This window comes from Anopheles bellator, chromosome 1 (assembly GCF_943735745.2).
Source record: "Anopheles bellator chromosome 1, idAnoBellAS_SP24_06.2, whole genome shotgun sequence".
NCBI lineage: Eukaryota > Metazoa > Arthropoda > Insecta > Diptera > Culicidae > Anopheles > Anopheles bellator.
The window spans coordinates 6443085-6456971 of record NC_071285.1 but is presented as its reverse complement, the minus strand read 5'-3'; positions in this window follow the sequence as shown (position 1 = coordinate 6456971).

Sequence of the window (13887 nt, the reverse complement as noted above, 5' to 3'; positions counted from 1 at the left end):
CAAAGATTGGAGCGAGGTAAGCTTTTCACATCCGCGAAAAATGTATGCGCCCAGATCCTGCAATCTTAGATGCTTCAAGAAAATACCACATTGAATATGATTACTTTGGAACAGCGGGTCATAAATTACTTGCTTACCTTTAGCTCAGGAAGTTGCGACAGGGATTTCAACGATCCTGGTTGATTGTTATATCTCGGTCTAGCACGACCTGTGATTTCTAAAGACGTCAACTTTTTGCTGTAATGCGTGATGTCTTCAACTAACGTTTTAGTAAGGAAGAAGCGATCGAGGCGAAGACGCCGCAAAGAGGTGTTTCTTCGGAAAAACTCGTGGCGCGTAAGCAAAGACTGTCGTCGGACGAATGCTTCATATGGAAGCCCATCTGAATAAGATTTCATCGACAACTCCTCTAGAACAGGGAATGTCATTTCGTAAAAGCGACTTAATAAAATGGCATTACGGAAAGTAGCATAAACTTGCTTTAACTGGCCACTGAAATGTCTCCAATTCTCTAACTGTTCCTCAAAATGACAATCTAATTTTAGCCCTTGCAAAGAAGGAGCGATCGTATGCCAGAGGAGTCCACTGTAATTGGCGCCGTAGTTGATCTCCAAGTATTTCAAATTTCTCATAACCGGGAACGGTTCAATCATTTCGTTCATTTGTTTGGGTTCATGATCAATCGACAAATGCTGCAGGTTAGGTACCTCCAGTAAAATGAACCGTAATGAAGAGAATGTCAAATCGAAGTCTCTTATGCGCAATGAGGTGACACCGAACATTTGGAATAAGTTCTTCACATACGCAAAGACCTCTGTAGCGTTCTTGAGTTCAAGGTGCCGATATTTTCGGTTGCTTTGGAGTAAATCTCTGTCCAACGGAAAATTGGGCACTAGCTTCACACGCTCCATTCGCCGTCCTTGAAAGGCCAAATCCGACCATCGTTTGCAGACTATAGATGCGTCCTTCAGGTCGTCCACGTCGAGGTGGTCAAATATCAGCTCGAACAACTACAAAGAAATAAATACTTTTTAATACCTTTACAGGAACAGCCCGCAAAACGGAATCACTCACTTCGCTTGGTAGGTCGTTAATCGTCGGATGTTCCATGATTAGCGCAGAAAATATCGGTAGCTTCGCGCGTGTAACGTTTGCACCGTGTTAAAACTTGTGAATTGTCACTGTTTCGATTGGATATTGGTTAATCAGTTCCCGGCACCGATTTTCTTTCGTGATGGGCAATTTATCAAGCACGTGCACTTTCTAGGAATCGAAACGAAGCGGATGGAAAGTGAAAACCGGAAATGGAGTATCAAGGTTTGGCTGTTTGACAGCTCGAGTCCCATTACCACAGTTGACCAGCTAGAATGCCACAGTACATTACCACAGCTGACAGTTTGAACTGTGGCAGAGGCAGTTAATTTGATCAAAATACTGTTCAACTTTTATTTTTTAGTGTAAACGTATTACTGTATGTATTTTTTACTGTGAAAAAAAAAACAATTTTTCCCTACGAAAGGGTTTTAAGACGATCGTTTTTGTGAGGCTTTGAGTGTGCAGCTGCAAAATGGCGAAGTCTTAAGCTAGGGCCACACGAAGCTCAAAAGCAACATGTAATGCCAAATCGTGTACACTTCGTGTGGCAGGCTTAAAATATGAAAAACGTTTATACCGAACTTATTGGCATAAGCACAAAAGATTTGGCATTACAAATTTATTTTACGCTTCGTTCAAATTTTTTTAACACCATTAAATTTCTATCTGCGAATCTTTGGCCAAACGGAATGAAATAGACCCATTTCTTAAACGGATGGTGACTGCAGCTCAAACGGTGGCCAAGGCAGGAATTTCTACTGGGGATATGGTGGGACTTGAAAATTGGTTGCTTCCGTGTGGCCAAACACTGAATTCAGATCAACAGAAGATTGTGAAAATTGATTGCTAGAGTTTTTCGCTAATAACGATCAAGACTTCTACAAGAAACACATTATGAAGCTACCTTTAAAAACTCAACAAATTATGTAACAAAACGGGATACCTTTGACCCAAATCGGACCATCGGAAACATTTTGAATAATGTTTTTGAAATTCACGCTAAAGGAATGCATTTCTTTTTAGACAAACTTATACATCTACGATGAGGATTCCATGGGAATTAAAGCCAACCAGTCTTCGGTGTCACTAAACGAATATGCCGCAAGCCGAAAGTAAAGATGGTGGAGACAATCATAAGACACACTTCCTTCAGACGAGACGGATGATCTACGGACGAACCACAAACAGCTGGCCATAGCGATTACGTTCGGCTGTCTATTCTATTCTTCGGGTCGTTCGGAGAGAGTATCGGCTGAGGTTCCACAGCGTTCCCGACACGTTCCCCGACGCGGGACACCCAAACTAACAGCGGTGGCGGTTTGGGACCTTTCGCCAACTAATTTGCATACTCAATCAGCGGACCCTCTGCTTCCTAGGCTAGAGTGTTTATCGTCCACTAAAAACAACCCAAGAAACCATTGAAACGTGAAAATAAACCTATAAACTTGTGTTTGCCCCTGGGGGTGTGACCAAGACCGGGGAATCCGTGGTGGTGTCGTGAAAACACACATTTAACAAGCAAACCAACAACGCCCGGCCCGGCGGGAGGCCCGTTTGAAACAATCAACACAACGACAACGCAACGTGCGCGTGTCATTAATCAACAGGAAGACGCAGACCCGAAGATCTTGATGGTGCTCGGGCCTAATATGGAATAGTGGCCAGACTCCGCTGCCGGCGGAGGAGGACATCTCTCCGGTGGATGCACCGCCGACGAAGCGATCGTAGGCAAAATGGCGGCCGGCGAGAAATCTTTCTGACTGACCGCTGCTCACTGATTAACATTCGCCGGGAGTCGATAATTGCCCCCGAGAACCGGGAGGGCGGTCGGGCCAGGAACCGGGTCACAGAACCGGGGGCCTCCGTTCTGGAAGCATTAATCATCGACGTACGGGACTCTCGATGCTAAACGGTACGGGACTCTCGATGCCAGCTCGATTATCAATTTCAAACCTTTTCTCGCCGAGTGAAGAGGTCTCTCTAACGAACTCGCCCCATCGTTCTCTCTCTCTCTCTGTCTCTTCCTGTCTTGGGGGGAGGCTTTTCGGTAATTTGTTAAACGACACCTTATCGGGCTCCAGCGATCACCTTTGGCGCGGGGCTCTCCAGTGAAAGCCAAGCGAGAGACACTTCGGGACGACTTCCTCCAAATCCGTCCGCCGAGGAATCCATTTCGGATCGGTGTTTTTATAATAATGTAAATATTTATTCCCACTCTGCCCACCGAGACTGGAGCTGGAGCCCCACTGGAGACACAACCGGGGTGGGGATGGTCGGATCGGAGCGCTATGCGAGGCGAGGTTTGATTGATTGTGAAAATAAATGATGTGCCGGTTCCTGACACCGGGGCCATTAATATTGCGGTCACTTACGTCGGTCGTCGCCTGCGGGGTGTCGCCGCCATACTCGACATGGGTGGACACGGCCACGTTTGTTCTTGCCTAGCTTGCGGAGGAGGCACCCGGCAACTGGGTCAACATTAGAGTGGGACAGGATCCGATCGGCCCGCGCAGGACCCGCGCGGAGGAAATCGGTTCGCACCGCGCGGTTCAATGACTCCGATGGGCCCGAAAAACAACGCAAGGTAATTGAAATCTTGCCACTTAAGTGACCCTCGCGCCGCGTAATTGCTTCCCATGGTACACGGGCTTCCAGGGACTCCGGTCCCGGTCCCGGACCTCACGGGCCTCACGGTCCACGATAATCATGCAACATAATTGCTGCCCTTGCACCTCGGTTTTGCGCCTCTGGGAGGAACTGACCCGTTCCGGGGAGTCGTCCGTTGCGCCGGATTTCTCACACACGCACCTCTTCCAGCCGGGACCGGGGCACTCCCCCCTCACCCGCTCCCGAGGGGAGGAGTTCGAATGTAGACACCTCGCCCCTGAGTTGGCCGGTGGCCGGTTTGCGCATAAAAGCGTGTGCAGCGTGCGCGTGGAAAGGATGCGAAACGCAAGACACGATCTGCGATGATCAGGTCTTTCCGCTCCGGGTCGGGGCACAGTGGGCGAGGTGAGGGGCCAGAAAACCAGGGACCACACGGTGCAAAGTCTGACGAGTACGACGAGGTCCATGCACAAATCAGGTCTTCTTTTGAACTTTGGGTGCTTTGGAAGGAACTCATGATACACCACGATAAGCAATGAAAACTGATTCCTGTTATTTTTTGGCCACAGTAGCAGGAGTCGTTTTCAGGTAACTTGAATCCTGTATCTCAGTATCTGATGAGTTCGATCTGAAGAAGTTCACGAAGAAGAGAAAATTCAAATTTGTTGGTTCTAAATACCAAAGAGAATTAAATATTTGAAAACATATACCGATTACAATGATTGATTTGCTTTGCAATAAAATGAAAAAAATTTCTTAAGATTTAACGTAAAACATAAACATCAAAAAATCAATTCCAACTCCAAAACGTCGGTCCATCGACTGAGCAACAGTGAGCTTTGTTGGGATGCTATTTCGGTTTTCACGAACCTACTTTTGGCCATCGTCGACACTCGGGCACTCCCAAAGTGCCCTTGCTTGGACCCTAAAGGGCGCCCTTGCTGTGTGTGTGTCCCGGGCGGTCGGTGCGCGGCGATGAAGGAGCCCTGCGTTTCACACATCACCGCAGAATGATGGCCGCAGATTGGATCAGATAACAGGCGGCAGCGGCAGAAGCGTTCGGGTGGACAGTTCTGGTGCCCGCTCAAGAAGGAGGGCTGCATTCTCTCCCCTTTTTCCACCGTCCACTCTATCCGGCTGCCGGTCCCGCTGCATCTGCATTGTCCGCCCTTTCGCAACAAGCAAGCTTGCGCCCGGACCGACCTCAGGTAACACCTTTATGCACTCTTTAAAACATTGATTACGATCTCATAAAGGAATATATATATTACGATAATTTTCTACTCAAAATTTCGCCCGTCGACCGGCGCAGCGCGATCACCACCACCATCATCATCATCATCATCATCAGTGGCAGCGGCGGCACCGTCGTGCATCGTCGGCCACTTCCTTGGAAGGTGCCCCGGTTGAGCACTGCTCGCCTGCTTGACCCTTAAAATTACGTCTTCGACCTCCGGTCGGCACGAACTATCGATTTCCTTCAGGACGGCTCGCAGCTGGTGGTGGCTACGCCGGGCTGTGTGGGTCACGCTGCTCCTTAATGTCCCCCGGGTCGGCTCGAGCAGGAGAGCAATTTGTGAGCTAATTAATTAGCAACTAAAAGAGGCAACCGCCAATTGGGCCACCGGCTCGATTCTGATGGCTTCTAATGACGGGGTGACCGGGCTGTGGCGGGGGGACTTTAGCAAAATTTGATTTTAATCCGGCGGCCCGGAACCAACCCGGGGCCGGGGCTTTAAGGGCATCGTTACTTGAACCGAGGCGGTACAATATGGCGAGAGTCGGGCTGGGAAAGTGATGCGATGGCTTCTCACGCCCCACGGTATCATCCCGATGCACTGCGGGTTGCGGTCAAACCGGCTTATCGTTGGCGTCTTCGAGATTCGGAGCGTTACTTGGTCTGGCTGGCCACAAGAAGTGAGCTCGTCGGATCCATCATCATTTGCGGGATGGTTAAGATGACGTACGTCTGGGCTGGGGCTTTCTTTCCGTCGACGGACGGAACAATGTGCCCGCTAACGCTAACGAGCGGCAACTTGTGCCAAGAGCTGGTGCCCACTTCCAGACACCGGACGCTCCGAAAGTGTTGCGATTTCCAGAACGTTCCCTCTGAACTTCTGGACTCCAAGTCCACCCGAGCCCAAGTCAATCTGAAGCCGAGCGCTGAGCAGTAAGACCGAGCATTAATGGAGCTGCATGAAGCCGAGGTCCGGAAAACTAGAGGGCGTTGTGCCAGGCTTGCAACAGGGCCCGGCCGCTACAAAAGGCCGTTTAATTGACTCAAGTGCAGCTACTTAATCATCAGCGTACCACGCTTCTTGGCCAGGGTAGGCCAGGATTAAAGATGTTACATTTTATGCCGGGTGCGATCTCGGTGGAAGCATGCCAGGAATTTCCCGCAGTGAACTCATCAGACCAACTAAAAGGCTGAACCCGCTCGCTGAATGTTCATTGGAATCGGTGACATTTAAACGGTCACAATAAATTATGCATCATCTTCAAATTGCGAGCTTTTGGGAAAATCGTTTCCATCGGTCGGAGTGTTTGATGGTCGTGAGTATCTAGAACTGCGTCGACGACGCTAAAAGGTTCCACGGAAGGTGATCCGTCCCGGGGGCATTCGGCGAACCGCGGTAATCGAATGCCTTTTCATCTTCTGAAGGATTACGGACTCGAAGGTCGTTCCACGAACACGCAGTAACCATTGGAAACGTGGGTACTTTGATGAGTAATTTGAAACTTGGAACTGTAGCAACTGACACTTTGACACTTTGGGGAGTCAACCAAAGGTTGAGTTCTGGAAAATAAGGAAGAAATGATTTTTTGAAGCGAGTTACTTTGAAGAGGACCAAATTAGATATTCATGAATAAATAATTTTTTTTTTGAAAAACAACATTTATAAATACGGCCCGGTCCGTTCCTCTAAGATTAAAAAAAAAAAAAAACAACAAAAATTGGTGATCATTTTTTAACGGATCAGGTAGATGATTTATGTTCTTCGATTTTTAACCTTAATTTTTGGCAACTCTCTTATCAAACCTTCAGCGAGTCCCTTGAGGTCGCAACTGAACCTCACAGACCCTTTACAGCCCGTTAGTGAGAAATAGAAAAAAACTGAAATATGAAGATAACTTCATCTTTGTGACCCCGAAAAGTGGTCTACAGTAAGCGGAGCCGGAGTGACACTTCAATGTGCACAGTTCGGTGTGTGCCCAAACTCGGGCAAAGGTGTCTTCCCCCCGAATGATTAGGGCCTTCTAAGGCAAACGAAGCTATCGCCGCGTGACCATCGTCGGCGCTTCGAGAGGCTCAACGGAAACGGCAGCGTCCATTCCCTCAATCGATCCGCCGATTGTGGGCATGAAAAACGACTTCGAGAGGCGATCGTCCCGGCCTCGGCAGGATCGGCAGCGATCGGCAGCGATCGCGCGCGGTGAGTAAATAACTTTCCTTCCCTAATGCGCGCCCGTCGACATCGACGCGCCCGTTATCATTTTCAGCTAATAAACAGTTTGCAGAAATATTGCCATTAAATGGCACTGCAAGGGAGATGCCGGGGAGGTCGTCCGGGGTGGGGACCGTTTCTTCGATTGTTCCTTGCCGCACAACTGCAGCCACATTCGAAATGGGGGCCATCGAAGCGATCGAGTGCACTTCCTTTTGGGTTGAATTCGGCCCACAGAGAGAGAGAGAGAAAGGGCGATGTGCATCTCTTTGGGCCGATCGAGCGATCGTCCCGTTTCGAGCCGAACGCTTATATTATGCTTATCACCATTGTCTTATCAGGCGCATAAATTACCGACCGCGCTGTCGATCGTCTTCGATGTGTTTGGAATCTGCGGCGGCCGTGAAGTCGGTGGCCGATGTCACAGACACAGGTGGAGCCGTTCGCGAAGCATCGCCCGAAGAGAGAAAGCAAGAAACGCGGCGCGCCTTCCGGACGCAGTGACTTCAACGCGAGGTTAGACGGGCGCGCAGTCTAAGCGAAGTGAGAGCAAAAATTAAATGTTTTGTGGCCAGCAGATGGGACCACGATACGGCGACCGTGCGCCCGTCCGTCGCGTATTTATAGAGCTGGCTTCATTTTGACAAACTTCTTCCTTCGCAAGCGAAACCGGAGAAGATCGCTGCTGGGCAAATATTTTATAAATTATTATCACCCGGGACCCGTGAGCGGCGGCGATCCGGCAGCCGGATAAGATGCGCCAATCGATAACGGGCCCCGGCCACAGGCGAAAAATCTCAGGCCAACTTTGTTTAATTTGATTTCCCCCTTTTTCTCGGGAGCGGGATCCGCGATGCCGGATTGCGATTTGCCCGGTCGTTTTGGTATGCAGAAATGTTGGGGTCTCTCCAAAAATTGGCAACGAAGAAAACCGAGTGTCGAGCGAAGGTCAATAAACTCAATCACGGCGAGCAGGGTTTATTAAACCCGAACCGAGCCGCTGGCGAGGCCAATAACGAAGGCATAGGGACACACCACACCTAACGAGCCCTAATCGCACTCGAAGCTCAGCCGGAGCGGCGGCGGCGCAACAACCTGCAGCCCCGTTCATTGTTGCGCCGGCAATCTCCACGTTTACGATCACGCGAACAATTATGCTGCAGCGCGAGGGGTGGTCGGGGGGCACTCGAGGAGTGGGCGTCCGGGGTTTCGTTCCGGTTGTCCGGCCGGCCAACAAGCCGGCCATAAATCAATCGCCGAAAGCATCGCCATTACTCTCGATTCCATCGCCGAGCCGAGGCCGAGGCGAGCAATTGGAAAATTCTATTTCTACCACGGAGGGGACTGGGAGGGTGGTTGAGTGGCCGAGCGACGGACGTGATCCGCCTCTGACCGGGGGGGGGTGGGCCGCCGGGAAAATTACGGAAATCATCGTCGCAGTCGCAGAGTTGAGTTGTTACATTTCTCCCGCTCGTGAGGAGTGACCCAAGAACGGAGCCTACGGCGCGCCCAAGAAAAGGGCGCAGAAAGGCGGCGTGAAGAGCATCACGGGGTCCCCGGAAGGGCCGCGAGCCGTCGCAAAAATCGATGCGCCCGGCCCGGCCGCGTAATTTATGACGAATAATAAAATATTTATTTCGCGGCATAAAAATTCACGAAAACACATAAAATATCATCAAGATTCGGAGGGCTGTTCCGGGGGGGGGGGAGGGGATGAAGCAGGGCAGGCCGATTAGGTTCGGTCGTCCGGAGGAGGACCCCGTTGGCGTTAGAAGCGGCAGGTCGAGTTGCACCAGTTCCTTTACGCGCGGATCGCGAAACGGATATGCTCCGGTGACGGTGACTTCCTTCGTGTGCTGCGAAGGTCCCCCCCCACGAGGGACCCACGCGTCTCCTGTGTGCCACATCAGGACTAATAATGCTTTAAATAATCCACTACGCCCCCCCCGGGAGGGCAGTAAGGGACGGGTGGCTGCCACAGTCGTCCGGCCGGTTCGGATCATAAAAAACTGATGATAAAAGTGTACGATTTTGCCGGCCGTCCCCCTCGCGCGGAACAAGCGGAAGCGGTTCAATATTGATTCGCGGTCAGTTCGCAGGAGCGGCCACCGCTGGGAGGCGTTTTCCGGCGAGGAAGACACCAGTTCGTTGCACTTTCTGGAATATGTTTTTTTCGTTTTTTTGCGGAAGTTTCTAGCGGGTCTTCAGGGCCTTTGGTGGACTGAAACAAACGGATAAAAAGGTGTAAAAGGTAGAATTTGTAAAAAGAAAGAAGTTAAAGTGAAACAAGCATAAATTTTCTGTTTCTTTGTGAAAATTATGAACGAATAAAGCATGAAAAGCAAACAAATAAAGCAAAAAAGTTATTAAAAACGAAACACACACCTATGAAGAAGTACCTGAAGAAGTACCCAAACCTTACAACGAACAAATGAAACACTTTAAATACAATAAATAAAAAGATATGAAAAGAAATGAGAGAAGCTTACGAAACCAATAACAATTGTTAGTTTGTTTGGGAACGTTACGAACGATTGGCTCGTTGAAAAGCTTGAAAAGGAAGCAAATAAAGCGAAAAAGTAATAAAATTAAAAGTCAAACACAAACCTATGAATAAGTAATCTTAAAACGAACAAATCAAACAGTGTTAATACAATAATGAGAAAGATGTTAAAAACAACACATTTTAATGTTATAATTTAAATAGTTAACAGCAACCCTTCAAGCGAACAGCTGAAAGAAGAATATTACTTGAAGAAGGACTTGATCCCCTAGCCGGCTAGCCACTAAGAACGATAACTCCCCACCAACCGAGGCCACCTAAACGAGATGCGCACACATTTGCCGGCCACCCTGCCCTGGTCCCCTGCCCCGCCCCGAGAGGTGCATCCGATCGGAATAATAAATTTTTGCCGCAAATACCGACGTGAAATGAGTAACGAGCCGGTGAATAATCGAACCGGCCGCGGCCTCGTCCCCGGTCTCGGAAACAAAAAGCAACAAACTGCAGCCCCGGCTGCAATAATGCTGCAATGGTGCAGCGGCCAAAGAACGAAACAAAGGAACGAAAAACACAACCTAGAAAACTGTAGTCGCTTCTAGCTGCAGCCGATTGCAGTTCGCCCGAGTGGCCGTTGCCGGGCCAAGTGCCGTGCCGTGGTTGCTGCAGAGCACTCCAGAGCCACGGCCGGCCGGGACTTGGCCGGTCGGAGAGGGATGCGAAAAATCACGAAACCACCGCCTGGGCCGCCTGGGCCGCTGGGATTCAGACTGGAGGCCGTCCACTTCAACGATATGCAATTTATGTAATGAACGTATAATTATTTATGTAATAAACATAATCAACATTTATATCGGTGGCATTGTTATTGTGTGCCGGTCCGGCCCAGTCCCGGTTGGTAGGAGGGAGGGAGGGAGGGTGGAAAATTCCCGTGCCGGACCATCCGGAGTGCCCGGACGCACTCGGAGCACTCCCGGAGCATAAATTCGATTTCCACCTTCTGACGAGCCGCCAGCATTCGGATCGCTGCCGCCGTAAGGGGGTCCGTAGGGGGAGGGGGGGTGAGGAGGAAAATTCTCAAGAGAGTACGGAAAAGCACCAACCACCCACCGGCAGCGGGCAAACGCCAAGCTGCAGCTGCAGTTCTGTCGCTGCATCGCATTGCCCGAGCTTACCGCACTTGACAGCGATGGAGTGCAAATGAATAAAATTTCTTCACCCAACGCTCGGGGCTCGGGGCTCCTTGGGGGTCGGCGGTGGAAAATCAGGATCAACCGACACAATCGAGCTGGACTTCGCCGCTGGACACTCGGACACGCACCGCACCGGGTACGTGTGTATAATTAGTTCCGCGAACTCGGAATTAGATGATGATACGCTGTTCGCCAGTAAACAAAATAATAATTGCATAATGATACGGCATCAGCCCAGCAGGAGTCGGAGTCGGAAGCTGGCTACGATTCCGGTTAGGCAAATAGTAATCATCGACGCATAAATAGATCGTTTCAGCCCGATGGCTGACGCGGCGAGTGAAGCCTGCACTTTTGCTCGGTGGCCACGCATCTGGCCACCCGTTTTGCCGATTGCGATTGGTGCCGCGTTTTATTTGATTTTAATTCTGCTTCATTTTAATGTTTCTCGCAGCTGCTGCTGCTGTTGCTAATTACGAGCGCATTCGCCACTTATCGGATGCAATCGATTGTGGCCGTTATCTGGGCGCCACCCGTGTCCGGGAATGCTGCTTTATGCTTCAAGCGGCAAATGAAGTGATCGATCGTATGCGCTCCGATGCTCGTGGGTTGCGTTCGAAAGGGAAAAGCGGGAAAACGGCAACGGGTTGTGCAATGGCTTATCCGCACATCCGACCGGCCGGCCTATCGGCAGAGTCATCGTGTGGCAATCATACAGAGCGAGAGAGTGGCCGAGAGAAGAGATAAAAATAATTCATAAGTAGCTTACATGATCGCGGGCGCCCTCCGTTGTGGGAAAAAATCGGATCGAAAGCATAGCGCTGCGATGTGCGATGGCCATGTCCGAACCGAACCGTTGCCGATCATAAGCCGGCATAATGCGTGACGGTGGCTTGTTGGAGCGAACTGAACAACGGGCCCGGGAAAGAGAGCGGGAACCAGCCAACACAACAGTCGAAACCCGGCGCGCAAGTGGCACGCAAGTGGTGTTTGCATATGCAACATAAACCCGGGCCCTCCGTGGGGGCCACCGCTGCCGGCGGTGATGATGCTAATTCGTGGAGGATGGAGGATGCTTCAGCGGAGCGCAGGGATTTGGAAGATTTAGTTCGACGACCGTTCCAGTGGGGCGGCTGTTGCTGCGGGCTGCGCGGTGGCCATGCTACCGGTGCTTGTACACAGTCCTGTGGCCTCAAGTGGCGGCTACTTTAGCAACCGATTGTGCCGGCGAGCCGTATCCGCGCTTCTGTAACTGGTTCGACGGCGGCTCGGTTCTGGGAGTACTTCTTTTTGCTGCTAACAAACGCTGCTCACCAACGTTGGATGAATTAATAAACAGTTTTTAAGGGTGGAGGGTTCGATATGAATGGCTAAGAAGTTGCGTGTTCGCATTCATCGTTTGGTGTAATGATATTCAAACATTTTTTCATGTTCTCGATTTGTTTGTTTCATTTCGAGTGTAACGGTTTACCTTTACTTTTTACACGACATTTTCAACCAAGCGAAGGTAATTCTTTGCTACAAGTTTGAGAGTTACAAGTTTACTAAAAGAGTTATCCTAATTGAGAGTTATCCTAATAACCAACAACATCTTACAACTAGTTATTTTGAAAAACGTCAGATAATTAGCTCTCGTATTGTTGGGTCTTTTAGTTTGTTAATTTCGAACGATAATCTTTGAGCGCCAGCCAGGGTTAGGAAAAGATTCGTTGGTGTTCTCCAGTGTAAATTAAGGATAATTTTGAGAATTTTATTCAGTCTGATTTGTATTGACAGTTATTATGAGCATGATTAAATTATGATTAAATATTTAAAATAATATAAAGGAATTGTACAGCTAATGGTTCGATATACTAAGAATATAATTGACTTGAAATTAAATAGGTAGGAACCAGTCAAATGGCGAAAAACTTAAAAAAATAGTAATGAAAATGATAAATGTTCAAACGAAAGCAAAACAGAGAACCACCTTTTTCTAAAATGATAAAGGGAGGACCACTACCGTCAATTCCGAGAGATACTGCCAGATGATAACAAATTTCTTTTGACCTGCAATTGAAGATATGGAGTTAGAAGATATGTGGATTACGATCTACTGATACGATCGTTTTGTAAGATCGCTCTAAAAGTTTTTTTTTAAACTATAAAATAGGTAACCCTATATAATGAATTATTATGGCCAATGTTACCAATCAATTGTAAGTTGCACAGAGCTCAATGTTTCACCGAAAGCTAAATATTTTGCCAAAAGAGCACAACTTAAAGGCACTTGAGCCTAGACGACTCTAGGCCTTCTCTAGCAGACTTTACCGATTGCTCCAATCCAGTGGAGGTTATAATTACATTCTGAAGCCAAAATGTACTTTAAGAAGTATCTTGGCACGGCTGCAGCTCCTTCCCAAAAACGCATAAAATACTGCACAAAGCTCCGAATAATGCTTCGCCGGTGGATATGGCCGGCCTCAGCAAAGTATGAGTCAGGAATGCGATAGCGATCAGCAATCGCAAACGCGGCTTCCGACAATCGCCGACCACCGGTGCCACCGGTAAAGCTTGCGCAAATAAAGTTGTCGCCATGTTTCCGAACAACCGGAACATTCCGACCGCGCACCGAACGGCACTTGTATGTACACAGGACCGCTCTTTATGTTGTGCAAAATACGAACTCGTTGCTCAATTAGCCCGGGTACTAGCGGGTGCTTGCCCAATCATATTGCCACCTCATAGGCCGGCGACTCCTTCGAGGGGCGTTGTTCGAAAGACTTCAACCTCATTCGCCGGACAACAAAAAACTCCAAACCACACAGCCCGGCCGGCATTCTTTGTGTGGTTCGGTTTGGAACCGCTCGAATTCCGGCTTCTCCGTCGGAGACCGAGGCAGCGTTTGGCAATGACAAGTTACGCTCCGGGCTCCGGGCAAAGTCCGGCAACACCCCTTCTGCGGTTTAAATGTTCTTATCGGGCGCACTGCATCTCTCGGGCGGCCTCGGGACACCACATTCTAGCACCCATTCGAACGAAACCGGCGGCCAGACACCCGGTCCGGGTC